General features: G+C 42.4%; 1 pseudogene; it reads left to right on the top strand.

Moving 5' to 3' along the window:
* The first annotated feature begins 250 nt into the window (after positions 1 to 250).
* On the top strand, positions 251 to 458 carry LOC107181969 (annotated as a pseudogene).
* The last annotated feature ends 12,714 nt before the right edge of the window (positions 459 to 13,172 follow it).

Raw genomic sequence — 13,172 nt, 5'->3', positions numbered from 1 at the left:
AATGAGTTTCATATTCCTGTTGGTAATTTGGACATGAATTAGTAATAATGAACTAAAAAACTTAGCAAGTAAAATAAAACCGAGGCACTTATTAACCCCAGGAAAAACAGAAAGTTATACACAAATAAAATGTGATGAAAGGCACAACATGACTCAGCTGTAAAAAAAAATTACTCTTTTGTTCTTTTTTGTTTTCCTTGCTGCTTGCTGCTTGCTGTGGCAGCCACGCGCTTCCCACTCCTAGCTAGCCATGCCTTGAAAACTTGAGGAAATCAAGAACTTCCTGCTTATTGCGAGGAGAACGGATGTCAAATATGTTCAGATCAAGAAAAATAAGGATAATGTTACGTTTAAAGTCTGGTGCTTAAAGACACCTTTAGACTTTGGTCATCAAAGAGAAGGCAGAGAAACTGAAGCAATCCCTGCCTCCAGGTTTGGCAGTGAAGGAGCTGGAATGAACTAAACACACTGATCTGAACTATATTAAAATGTTAACATTTTTTAAAATTACACTTTTGTTTACATAAACACAAAACATTGATTTTATTCCAATTTGTGATATAAGTATATTGAGAGAATTAAGAAAGAGAAAGTAAATATAGGTGTTGGTAAAAAAAAAAAAAAAGCCCCATCTTCATCTTTCATAATAGTCAATAGATAATTTTAAAATATGGAAAGTCAAATATAGTGATATAAATGTAATATTTCAATAGAAATAGGAAGGTAAGTATCAGAAGATATAGCTAATCGATTTTATTTTATTTATTTTTTAACCCTCACCCGAGGATATTTTTCTATTGATTTTTTTATTGATTAAGGTATTACATATGTGTCCTTATCCCCCCATTGCCCCACACACACATTGATTTTTATTTTATTTTTATTTTTTAAATATATTTTTATTGATTTCAGAGAGGAAAGGAGAGGGAGAGATAGAAACATCAATGATGAGAGAGAATCATTGATCGGCTGCCTCCTGCACGCCCCCTACCGGGGATCGAGCCGAACCCCGGGCATGTGCCCTAGACCGGAATCCAACCCGGGACCCTTCAATCCGCAGGCCGACGCTCTATCCGCTGAGCCAAACCGGCCACCACACATTGATTTTTAAAGAGAGTGGAAGAGGGAGGAAAAGACAGAGGGAAATATGGATGTGAGAGAAACACATCTATTGGTTGCCTCCTGTACAAGCGGCCAGGAAGAGGTCTGCAACCAAGGTACATGCCCTTGACCAGAATTGAACCCTTTGATCCACATGCCGACGCTCTATCCACTGAGCCAAATCAGCTAGGGCCTAAATAATTTTAAAATATAGCCTATAGGGAATTAATAGCGAATAGCTATAAACTTTTATTAGTTTGCTGTTTGAGCTATGTAAATAACTATTTTTAACGAAAAATTCAAAGATACCTAAAAATAGAGAAAATAATACACGGAACTCCCATAGTCTAATCACTCAGAGTTAGCCATTATCAAGATTTTTCTACACTGGCTTCATATAAACATATTACTTTAATTTTTAATTAAATATTTAGAGCCCTAGCCGGTTTTGCTCAGTGGATAGAGCATCGGCTGCGGACTGAAGGGTCCGGGGTTCGATTCTAATCAAGAGCACATGCCTGAGTTGCTGGCTCCATCCTCAGTAGGGGGCGTGCAGGAGGCAGTCAATCAATGATTCCCTCTCATCATTGATGTTTCTATCTCTCTATCTCTCTCCCTTCCTCTCTGAAATCAATAAAAATATATTTTAAAAAATATTTCTAGAAAAAATTTAGAAATACATGCAACTAATAATATGACTACCTCTGAGGCACATAATTGATATAAGGATGGGAGGAGTTACGAAAGAAAGAATTGCTTTTTCTTTTAAACAGTTTTATTTTTATCTTACAAACTTTAATGTATTATTCTGAACACTTTATACTCATTTAACCCTCAACAATTTGAGGTAGATACTAATAGCTTATCCATTTTACAGAAGAGAGTTAGCTATCATTTGAAATTTTTCAATGAGCAGGTGTTCCTTTTTAAAAAAGACATCACTCTTAAAAAAAGGATCCTCAGCTCTGAACTCAGCAAAATATGGAAATTAGTGGGACAGTTGGCCTTTCTTATTCCAAGAAATCTACTAAAACAGCTTGGGAGCAGGGGAGTCATCGTACTCCCGACAGTGCCCCACAACTGATTCCCAATGAATTGGCTGTCAAATAAACTAGATCTTTTTTAAATGATTCATTCTTAAACCAGGGCTCTCGCCCCCTATTTGCACCTCTGATCTTTTGTAACTTGCCTGAAGGACTCCGCACCCACTTCCCTCCAAATGTCATTTGTTCATGTATGATCATCGTTCCAGCCTGTCAAGAGCATTTCAAATCTTAATTGTCATCTAACCTATTAGTGATCCTGTTCTTTGCATCATTTGGAAGTGTGATGAGGTGGACACCTACATCTTCATCTGAGCCACTTATAAAAACGTCACATGACCAGGGCTGAGTCACAGGCTCAGAGACCTCCCACTGGCAAGACATAAACCCTGTCATCTCACACCCCTTTGGATGCAGTGATTCACCAGTTATGAACCCTCCAAGCAGGGCCATCACACAGCCCATATTTCTTCATTGTATCCACAAGCATAATCTGACAAACTGCTTAATGCCCGGTTGAAAGCAAAAATAGTATCTTCAGCATTCCCCTCGCCTTATCAGCAAAAGCAGCATGATATTCTACCTTATGGTATGTATTCTCAGAGCGTTTATGATGGCTTCCACCAAAGGCAGACACATTCTCCTTGCTAAGCATCGCCAGGCCCCATATGTAATAATCATTTCTAGAATTTTGCCAGAAATCAACATCCATCTTAACAATCTTTAATATTCAAATCCATTGTCTACCCCTTGGTAAGTATATGCAGTACTTGCCCATTTCCATCTCATCGCACTCCTCCAATCCTCCACCATTCCCCAAACGTCACTGAAAGCAGATTTCTCATCATATATGATCTTGACACCTATCTGGACCTGGAGCATCTTATCATATTTTCTTCCTGTTTCTGATTTGAAGTCATTCTCCTCAACACTCTGGAATGGAAGGAAAAGGAAGGTAGCAGATCTTCTCTCTATCTTTGGTTAATAATACAACATGACCTTCTATCCCATAGTTTGTCCTGGATATTAAACACATTTTATTTATTTACATCTTCATTCATTTATGTTTAATCACAAGCAATACATACTCATTAAAATGCAGCTATTATGGATAAAGCTAAAGCTCTCATTGACCAGTCCTTCTAATTCTAGTCCATTCTCTATTGTGCTTAGCTTGGTGTATATTCTTCTGTGCATTTATATACCTATATATACATTAAAAATCTTATACTTTGGCTTTTTGTTTAACTATGTTGGCATATCCTTTAGAACATTTTCCCCATTAACATTTTCCTGGCAGAACATCTCTAGGTGTTTAGTACTCAAACTTGATGGGACACATGTATCTCACAATAATGTTTTTCAGTTGTTGTTTGTATAAGGCAATATATACATATTTGCACCCCCCAAAGTCAGTGTGGCATTCTAAACTTAATGATGTACAGGAAAAATCCCAATTTGTAGTTCAGATAGAAGTAGTAGGTGTTAGAATCATGTGTAGATATTTGGAAACATGTCACCGAAGGGGATGAGTCAGTATGGCTGATGCTCAGAGGTCTTATTGCTAACAAAGCAACCTTTTGTTACAACCATATTCCTTATTTGGTAACCGGGAAGCAATTTTTGAGCATTTTACATCCTAACATAATTTGTGACATATATTGGCATTTTACTGGGATTTAGTTATACATTTTAGGAAATTTGTAGAGGGATTTGAGTTGACACAATCTGTTACCATTTTTGAAATTAAAAAATAATGAAAGACGGGCTCCCAGTTAGTGTTTTCACATAGAATGTTTGAATTGAAGGAACAGATTTCTGACTTTAAGAGATAAAATGCCTGTCAGATGAAGGGATTAAAAAATGTAGCATGTACATATGATGGAATATTATTCAGCCATAATAAGGAATAAAGTTCTGATACATGCTACAACATGGGTGAATTTTGAAAACATGCTAAGTGAAAGAAGCCAGACACAAAAAGATAAATATTATATGATTCCATGTATGAAATATAGGCAAATTCATAGAGATACAAAATAGATTATTGCTTACTGGGAGCTTATGGTAGCAGGGAATGGAAATTTATTGCTTGATGGATATAGAATGCCTGTTTTGGATGATGAGAACATTTTAGAAATAGTGGTGATAGCTGCACAACATTGTGAATATAATTAATGCCACTGAATTATCCACATTAACATGGCTAAAATGGCTAAATTTATGTTATATATATATTTTTTTATCACAATAAAAATAAAAGGTTTTGCGTGGGCGGTGTGGCTTAGTGCTTGTGTTGACCCATGAACTAGGAGGTAATGGTTCAATTCCAGGTCAGGTCACATGCCCAGGTTGCAGGCTCAATCCCCAATAGAGGGCGTGCAGGAGGCAGCTGATCAATGATGACCTCTCATCGTTGATGTTTCTATCCCTCCCTCCCTCTCCTTTTCTCTCTCTGAAACCAATTTACAAAAAAACAAACACACATATACACAAATGACAAAGGTTTTTTTTCTGTAACTTGCTTTTCTCATTCAACAATATACATTGAGAGCCTCCTGTGTGGGTACCTGGCAGTGCCCCACTCTGTGATTGTTGATGAGTCCTCTAGGGCAGCGATTTTCAACCTTTTTCATCTCATGGCACACATAAACTAATACTACAATTCTGCAGCACACCAAAAAATATATTATATCTTTTGACGATCTGAAAAAAAAAATAGGTATAATTTTTATTCATTCACACTGATGGCTATTGTTGTGTTGGCTGTAGTCTTTTTTAAATTTGACAGTCTAAGAGAAAAGAGGTCAGTGCCCCTGACTAAATAGTCAGGTATTGCATGTTTTAAACATTCTTGAGGCACACTGGTTGAAAATTGCTGCTCTATAGGATAGAAGTACACGGGGGTGTTGGGCCATTGCCCTGCCAGGCAGTTTTCACGGCCTTCACGCTTTTCAAGCTCTAACCTTTCAGATGCTTTTCACAGTGTGTTGCCAATCTGGTGCCCCTCTCCCTGGCCACTCTTCGTCCCTCCATGGTCTGTGCAAGGCCTTGTCAATCTGGCCTCATTAGAGACTTTCCCAGGTCGCACTGGTGTTCTCTGTTCAGAGATATTCCTTGCATTATTGTTTTTAAAAGCAGAAAGCATTCCAAGTGTCCATCAGTAAGAGATTATTCAATAAAATTATCCTTACAGCAGACTACTATGCAACCATTAACAATGTTGGTATAGATTATAGAGCTGTGTTTATTGACATGAAAAATTCCCCACAATTGTTAAGTGAAAAAAAGTTTTCAAAACAATGTGCATTATACAGTATAATACAGTTTTTGTAAAAAGAACATTGATTATGCACATAAGAATAAATCTGGAAGGATATACACCCAAATGTGAACAGTGGTAATCTGGGTGATAGGGTGACAGGTGATGTTTTATTTTGCACATCTGAATTTGCCTGTTTTTCTTCAATTAACATTCATAGCTTATGTAATGAGAAAAAGAAAAAGGTTTTTTTAAAAAAGTCTGGGTTGACATCCCTGACTCTGGTAATTGTGCAGAACTATCTTACAGCACAAATAGCATTCCTCACATGCTTCTCTCTTTCTCCCTGCGAGTTCTGGCTCCACTATAAGGAAAGGAGGGGGAAAGGGGAGGTACTATTCGTAGGCACAGTGCCAAGCCTTGGCTAGGAGGCTTTGTCACCATCATTGCATTTAATCCTCACAAAAACTGAGTGGGGAAGATATCAGGCCCATTTTACTGACGAAAAACTGAAGCTCTGAAATGACAAGCAATCACCTTCCATCATGCAGCTAATAAATTACTGAATCAAAATTCAGAGCCAAGCTTGCATGACTCCAAAGTCACACCCTCACACCCACATTCTCTCTAGATGTACTAATCACCCCACTCTAACGCAACTACCATCCTCCTGCTGTCAGAGGACTCATTCTCTCAAGGACTCTACGTTGAGCACTCTATACTTAGAGAGCTGGGCCCTGGAAATTCAGTGATGAACAGGATATGTGGTTCTTGCCCTCATGGAGTGTATATTCTAGCTAGAAAATAGGTTATTAAAGTGCATAGGTGCTAAATAGAGACTATTTTTGCAAAGGAATAACCAATATAGCTCCACCAAGAACCATAGTCAAAATGGAGCAATTAAAGGAAAAAGTAGACCGGTGCAAACCTAAAAGGAAATTTCTAGAGCTTGGTCCCATGACTCCATCCTTGGCCCTTCTAATTCACTCTTTTTGTTAATGACTTTCAAGCTCATCAGATTATCAGAAGATATAACACTTATTAAATGGAAGAGGACAAAATTAGACAGCTTAGAATAATGGGTCAAAATTAACATAATGTAATTTAAGGAATAACTGGAAAGTCTTGAATTCGTGTTACAATTGCAAATCAATTGCCCCAGTGCAGTGGAAGATGGGCCATGTTCATCAGTGACTCGTGTGAAAAAAAAGCAGGGAGTTTTTGTTGCCGATGAGTTTAATGTAGGTCCATAAAACCAACCAACTACTAAGAAGCCAGGACATTGGTGTGGGCAACCCTGATGAAGTCCAGCTGAGGCTGTGAAGACACTCCAGCTGTCCTCATGGCTGTTCTGAGAGGGTCCTCCACCCACCCAGTCTCTGGAGTAGACAGCAGGGCTCAATAAGAACACCGGCATTGTTGCACCATCCGTCACACAGGCTGACCACCTGCCCATCCCCCTCACTCACAGAGTAGCCCACTCAGGCCCAGAGAAGAGGTTTCTGCCCAGTAGGGTCAGCATGCCTGCAGCAGGCCTAGGACAACTCTTGACTATTGTGAATGAATGATGTACGTGGATGAGGATAAAATACATGGAGGGGCAGCAGGTGAGATTAAGAGCATCCATTTTATCTTCTTTGAGGCTTCAAAGAGGAATTAATCAAAGTGATGTTTTCCCACTGATTTATGCCTGATTCTTTGTGCTGAGTACATGAGTACATATGTGGATACCCACGCCACACCATGTCCCCAAAGGATTTGCTGCAACCACCCCGCCCCAGGCTAGTGCTTGTCCAATTCCCCTGGTTTTCCCTTACCCAACTCCCTGAGTTTTCTTTGTTCTTTCCAAGGCCCCTCCACCAGGAAGACCTCCTGAATTGGGAAGGCCGTGGTGCTGGCCTCCCACCCAATCGAAGAGCCCTGACAGCTGCAACAGCCCCTACTCAGGCAATTATCCTAAATTATCCTAAGGGGGCATTAGCCTAGGCCATGGCCGGCAAACTGCAGCTCGTGAGCCACATGTGGCTCTTTGGCCCCTTGAGTGTGGCTCTTCCTAAGCCTTAGGAGTACCCTAATTAAGTTAATAACAATGTACCTACCTATGTAGTTTAAGTTTAAAAAATTTGACTCTCAAAAGAAATTTCAATCATTGTACTGTTGATATTTGGCTCTGTTGACTAATGAGTTTGCCAACCACTGGCCTAGAGAAATACCTTGTACCTTTGCACCTTCTGTCTTTCCATATGCGTCTGTGCCCTTGGCCCCTAATCCTTTCACCCTCACCAGGGTCCCATCCTCAGTCCCATGTCCCTTGGACCCCAGAACCCCAGTTCCCTTTCTCTCCTCCTGTACCCTCCCCCAAGATTCTCTGTCATTATCTCTAGAAAGTGAGGCTTGTGCATCATCATTAATGGGCTAAACAGCAGGGTCAGCGAGGCTGGTAGCAGTAAACACAGCAATTACGGCCGCGCCTCCATCCAAGCGCCTTCGCTCCCAATCCATCTCCCCTCATCACCGGGCGGTGCTGAGCCGGCCCTGCCTTCATTACATTAATCAGGTTAATTCCAAGTTAGAGTCCACATTCTAATCAAAAGGCAGTCAACAGGGTTGGGGTGTCAGTGGGAGTGGGAAGAGTTTTCCTCCCAAGGAATGGGGGTTGACAGCAGGGTCCAGGCCTGGACGCCTGACAGCCCCGTCCCTTCCTAGTGCGGCCACCGCTCTGGGTCTGGGCCTTGCTCCTGAGACCTCATTTTTTTATCCTGGATTTAACCCAGGGCTGAGGTTCTGGATATGTAGTTGGGGCCAAGGGAGAGTCTTTTCTTGTCTCTCTAAACAGGCCATCATGGTCTGTTGGCAAGCTTGGACCCTGACAACTCTAGGAGAGCACCGTATTCATTTTGTTGTCTATGTGAATGATGCCCTTAGAGCTGTGCAGTGTACGGCATGAACAACAGTAGAGAGTGGCCGTGAAGCCTGCCTCCTGAGAAACCAAGGGCCTAGAGATCCTCCTGCCTCCCCTTTCACTATAAAGGCCCTTGTGGGTACATTGGGCTCACCCAGATAATCCAGGATAATCTCCTGGACCTGTTTAGTCACCTTAACTTCATCTGCAACCTTCATTCCCTCTTGTCATGTAACATAACATAGCCACAGGTTCTTGAGATTAGGACTTGGATTGAAGAGACATTATTCTGCCTACTATAAATCCCACATGCCCTATTGATCTTCAAGTCCTATTAATTCTATGCCTTCAGAATGACCCTTCCTTCTGTCAGTTCCTGCATCCTTCCTCTTGGATTGTCTGGATGTTGCAATCATCTTCTAACTCTACCTCTAACCTCTCTTCCTCTCTAATTCATCTCCCAAGTGGCTGCCAGAATGTAGCAGATGCCTTTATTGTCCATAACTCACTTCTGATTTCAGTGCAGCTAGCCCCAGAAAGAGGATGCAATGGCCCTGAGGGTAAACTTCAACCAATGGGGTATCTCAGTCAGTAGGTATGTGCCTAGCTTCTTACCCTTTAGAGGGACAATTCTGAAGTACATTCTGCATTATTCCTGAGAGTGTACCCAAGGATTGAGCACTAGTCGCCCACATTGGCAATAGCTCTTTTCTGTTTCACTTTTCTCACTCCCTACCCACTGCTCCCTGGGGTCACCTCCCAAAAACCATAAACTGCCTTGTCTCAAGCTCTGATTTGGAGGAAATCAAACTAAGACATGAAGTGAAATCTCTAAAATGAAGACCTGATCAAGTCATCTTCCTCATTAAAGACAGTCAGTAACTCCTGCCTTCAAATGAAAGCACTAACTAGTAGGTTAGTATTTAAAGCCCTATATACCCCAACTTCCTCATTGTCTTCTACATCCACCCATTCATCCTATACACCAACCATACCAGATCCCACCACAGACTTTCATATCAGCAGCAAGCCTTCACTCTCATGCTGAGAGCTCTGAGGTCTAAATCCTGGCCCTTGGACACCACTGTGTAAATGTCCCATAGTAAATCTGAAATTTAACATGTTCAACGTTGAACTCAACTTCTTATCAATGTTCTCTTCTCCTTCCTAACTTTCTCTCGGTTTTCCTCTGTTTTGTCTGATTCTTCATCATCTTTCTTGGATTCTTTTTCTCCCTCCTGTCTCATATACATGAGTGATCTCCAGGCTTTTCCCCTTGATCCTCTTCTTTTCTTGATCTCAACACTTTCCCTGGATAATGTCATTCATTACTGTGGCATATGCTGATAATTCTTTTCTTTTAGTCTCCAGTTCAGACCTCTCTGTCGAGCTCCAGACTCACCCAGCTGCCTGCTGGATACCTCAACCTGGTGGTCCTATCACAACTTAAACTACATGTTCAAGGCCCTTATTCCCCAACTTGCTCTTTCTCTAATACCTCCCTTTATGGAATTGCTTACTACCTAGATGTTCATAAATCTGCAATACTTTCCTCCCTATTCTCCTCCCCAAAGTCTGCCCATTCTACCTACTCTGTTCTCTCTTTCCTCTTCCCTCAGACCTTCACAATCTCTTCCCTGGATTTTGCAATGATTTTAACTGGTTTCCTTGTCTGTGGTCTTGCCTTCGCCAATCCATCAGAAGTCAGAGAAGCCTTCCTAACACACAAATCTGGCAGGGTTACTTTCCACTCAGTACCCAGGAGGAAAAGTCACATTTCTTAGCATAACCTAAAGTCCTTCCTGCTCTGGGTCTGCCCTTCTGGGCAGCCCAGCTTCCCTATGCTCCATATACTGTTCCCTCTGGCTGTAGTGCCCTTTCTATGTCACAGCTCCATCAATCCCTTTTCTACTTGGAAACTTCTTATCTTTTAAGCTACCTCTTCTGGGAGGCCTTCCAGAACAGTGCTCCCAGAGCAATCCATGCAACATCATTCTATTACATTTATTTACCAATCTGTTTCCTCTGTTAAACTATGAATCCTTGAGGGCAGGGACCCCATCTTAGTCACTTTTGCCCCAAAGCACCATGTCTGGATCTTAGCAGGAGTTCATTCGGTATTTGCTGAACTAATGAACTAATAGATGCTCAGTTCCCCATATAGCCAAATTCTTACCTACATAATGACACACATAGTCAATGTATGCGTGGTTACACAGGCAGACACAGTCATCCCCATTCACACTGTTGTTTCCATGTACAGGAGTCTTCAAAAGTCAATCACACACCTCTGCCATCACTTACCTACAGCCAAATACCAACATTCCCACATACCCACCTCTCCATCAACCAAGTCACTCACAGTCACACCCACACAAACATGCATAGTCACAAACACTCCCACACGGTCGTGCGCGCAGATTCACACAGACACACACACAGCTCCAAACACCTCGAGGGCACACTTCATCTCCAATTGTGAGAAAATGCTGTTGGTTTTCATTAATCTGCAGACTCTGTGTTTGCCAATCTCTCTGGCTTCCCTCTCCCTCTTCCCCACTCTCTCTCTTTCTGCTCGGAGGCAGGTGAGCGCATCAATTTTCTCCTCGTCTGTGGCAGTTAAATTAAATGGAATCGGCCTGATTGCTGAAAATCAAAGGGAAGGCTGATAAAGCAATTAAATCCCTCTAATTCCTCGTCCTGAAAGGTGCAGCGGCTCTGAAGCTAATTAACTTCATAATGAAAATCCTTCTTCACCCTTTTAGGCTCTTCTCCCCGGGTCTCCTCTCCTTCTCTCCTTCTGGGGAGAAGCTGGTGACTGAAGAAGAGCTGGATCAGCAGCATTAAAAGTCAGAACTCTGGCGATGTCCCAGGGGGCTCCTTCCTATGCTCCCAAATACTGCTTCTTACTTATCCCTTCCCCATTCACCTGTCCACCCTCAACACCTAGACCCCTGTCTCCTATACCAGCGGTTCTCAACCTGTGGGTCGCGACCCCTTTGGCGGTCGAATGACCCTTTCACAGGGGTCGCCTAAGACCATCCTGCATATCAGATATTATGATTCATAACAGCGGCAACATTACAGTTATGAAGTAGCAATGAAAATAATTTTATGGTTGGGTCACAACATGAGGAACTGTATTTTAAGGGCCAGAAGGTTGAGAACCACTGTCTTAGCCCAATCTATCACACACACTCAATAAATATTTGTTGATTAATACATAGAAATGAACAATTACTTCCAAATTTACAGCCCCACACTTACATTCCACCTACATTCCACTGTCAACTGCACATTTCTGCTTGGATATTTTTATCTCACACTCACCATGTCCAAACCCAAACTCAGCCCTTTCCCCACACCCTCCCCAATCCTGCTCCTCTTCTGAGTGTCTCATCTGGTGAATGATGCCACCAGCCACACTAGTGACCAAGTCAAAGTCCTGGGCTTCATTCTTGGCTCTTCCCTCTCTGCCACCCCGATCCTGACACCAATTCAGTCTCCAAACCTATTCATTCTGCCTTCCTGATGGTTTCTCCTCTTTCCTTTCCCATTGTAACACCTCAGTCACCAATTCTCATTGTTTCTCTCAGACTACTGCACTGATTCCCTAACTGATCTCCCTGCTTAGGTTCTCAACCACCTCCAGTCCATCCTCCAGAATAATTACTCAAGTAGAAAATAGGATCACACCATTCATCTGGTTACTGCCCCCAGGGTGGTACCTCATTGCCTATAGAACAAGGACCAAACCTAAGGACCTCCAGGCCTCAGCCACAGCAGACTTCTTACCGCTACCAAACATCCTCAATTCAGGGCAGAGGCCTTGACTCATGTCTCCACCCCTGCCTGGAATGCCCTTCTCCAACTCCTTTCACCACCCTAGCTTCCCCACACCACCACACCACTCACTTGGTAAAACTCCTCCCATCTCTCAAGAGTCCCTGCAATTTTCATTAGGGACTATTTTGTTTTGGTTTTCCTTTGAGCTTTTCTGATGCCGTCTCAGCATTTTGCATTGAGCAAGTATTACTGTGTAAGTAAAAAAGGAAATGTTTGGAATGCAGCTGAGACCCTCTTCTCTATAAAGCTTCTGCGCCTCTACCCAGGGAATTCAGCTTCCTTTGGGCCTCACTGGGCCCTCTCTCCCACCCCCGGAACACCGCATCCTTACCTGTTTGCACACCTGTCTCCCTTGAGGGTAGGGTCTATAAGTATCTTGCTCATATTGGTTAGCTTACAGCGGTTCTCAACCTGTGGGTCGCGACCCCTTTGGGGGTCAAACGACCCTTTCACATGGGTCGCCTAAATACATCCTGCATATCAGATATTTACATTACGATTCATAATGGTAGCAAAATTACAGTTATGAAGTAGCAACAAAAATAATTTTATGTTTGGGGGTCACCACAACATGAGGAACTGTATTAAAGGGTCGCGGCATCAGGAAGGTTGAGAACCACTGGGTTAGCACAATGCTTGACAGATAAAATGTGCCCCATGAATGTTGAATGAATGAATGACCAACCAAATGGCTTGAGGAGGAGCTGAAGGTTTGATCCAGCCACAGCAATCTGTGGGGAGCAAGGTTGTTAGGAGCACTTGATCAGGGAGATGTGAAGAGCAGCCAGCATGCCCTCCCCTGCCTTAGGGCCCTGTTACAGACCCAAGCACCCATCCTACCACCATCCAGAACCCTGTCTCCTTGCCATGAAGGGGAAGGGTGGGAATGGAACTTTCCCAAATGGGCCTAAGCCCCAGCCCCAGCCCAGATCTAATCTCCACCTTCAGAGACTCTCAGAGGTATGGCCAGAGGCACAAGGAGAGAAACGCAGAGGGTAGAGAGATGCAGAAATGTTGA

The sequence above is a fragment of the Myotis davidii genome, unplaced genomic scaffold, assembly GCF_000327345.1.
Source record: "Myotis davidii unplaced genomic scaffold, ASM32734v1 scaffold332, whole genome shotgun sequence".
Classification (NCBI taxonomy): Eukaryota; Metazoa; Chordata; class Mammalia; order Chiroptera; family Vespertilionidae; genus Myotis; species Myotis davidii.
This window is presented reverse-complemented; position numbering and strand designations above follow the sequence as displayed.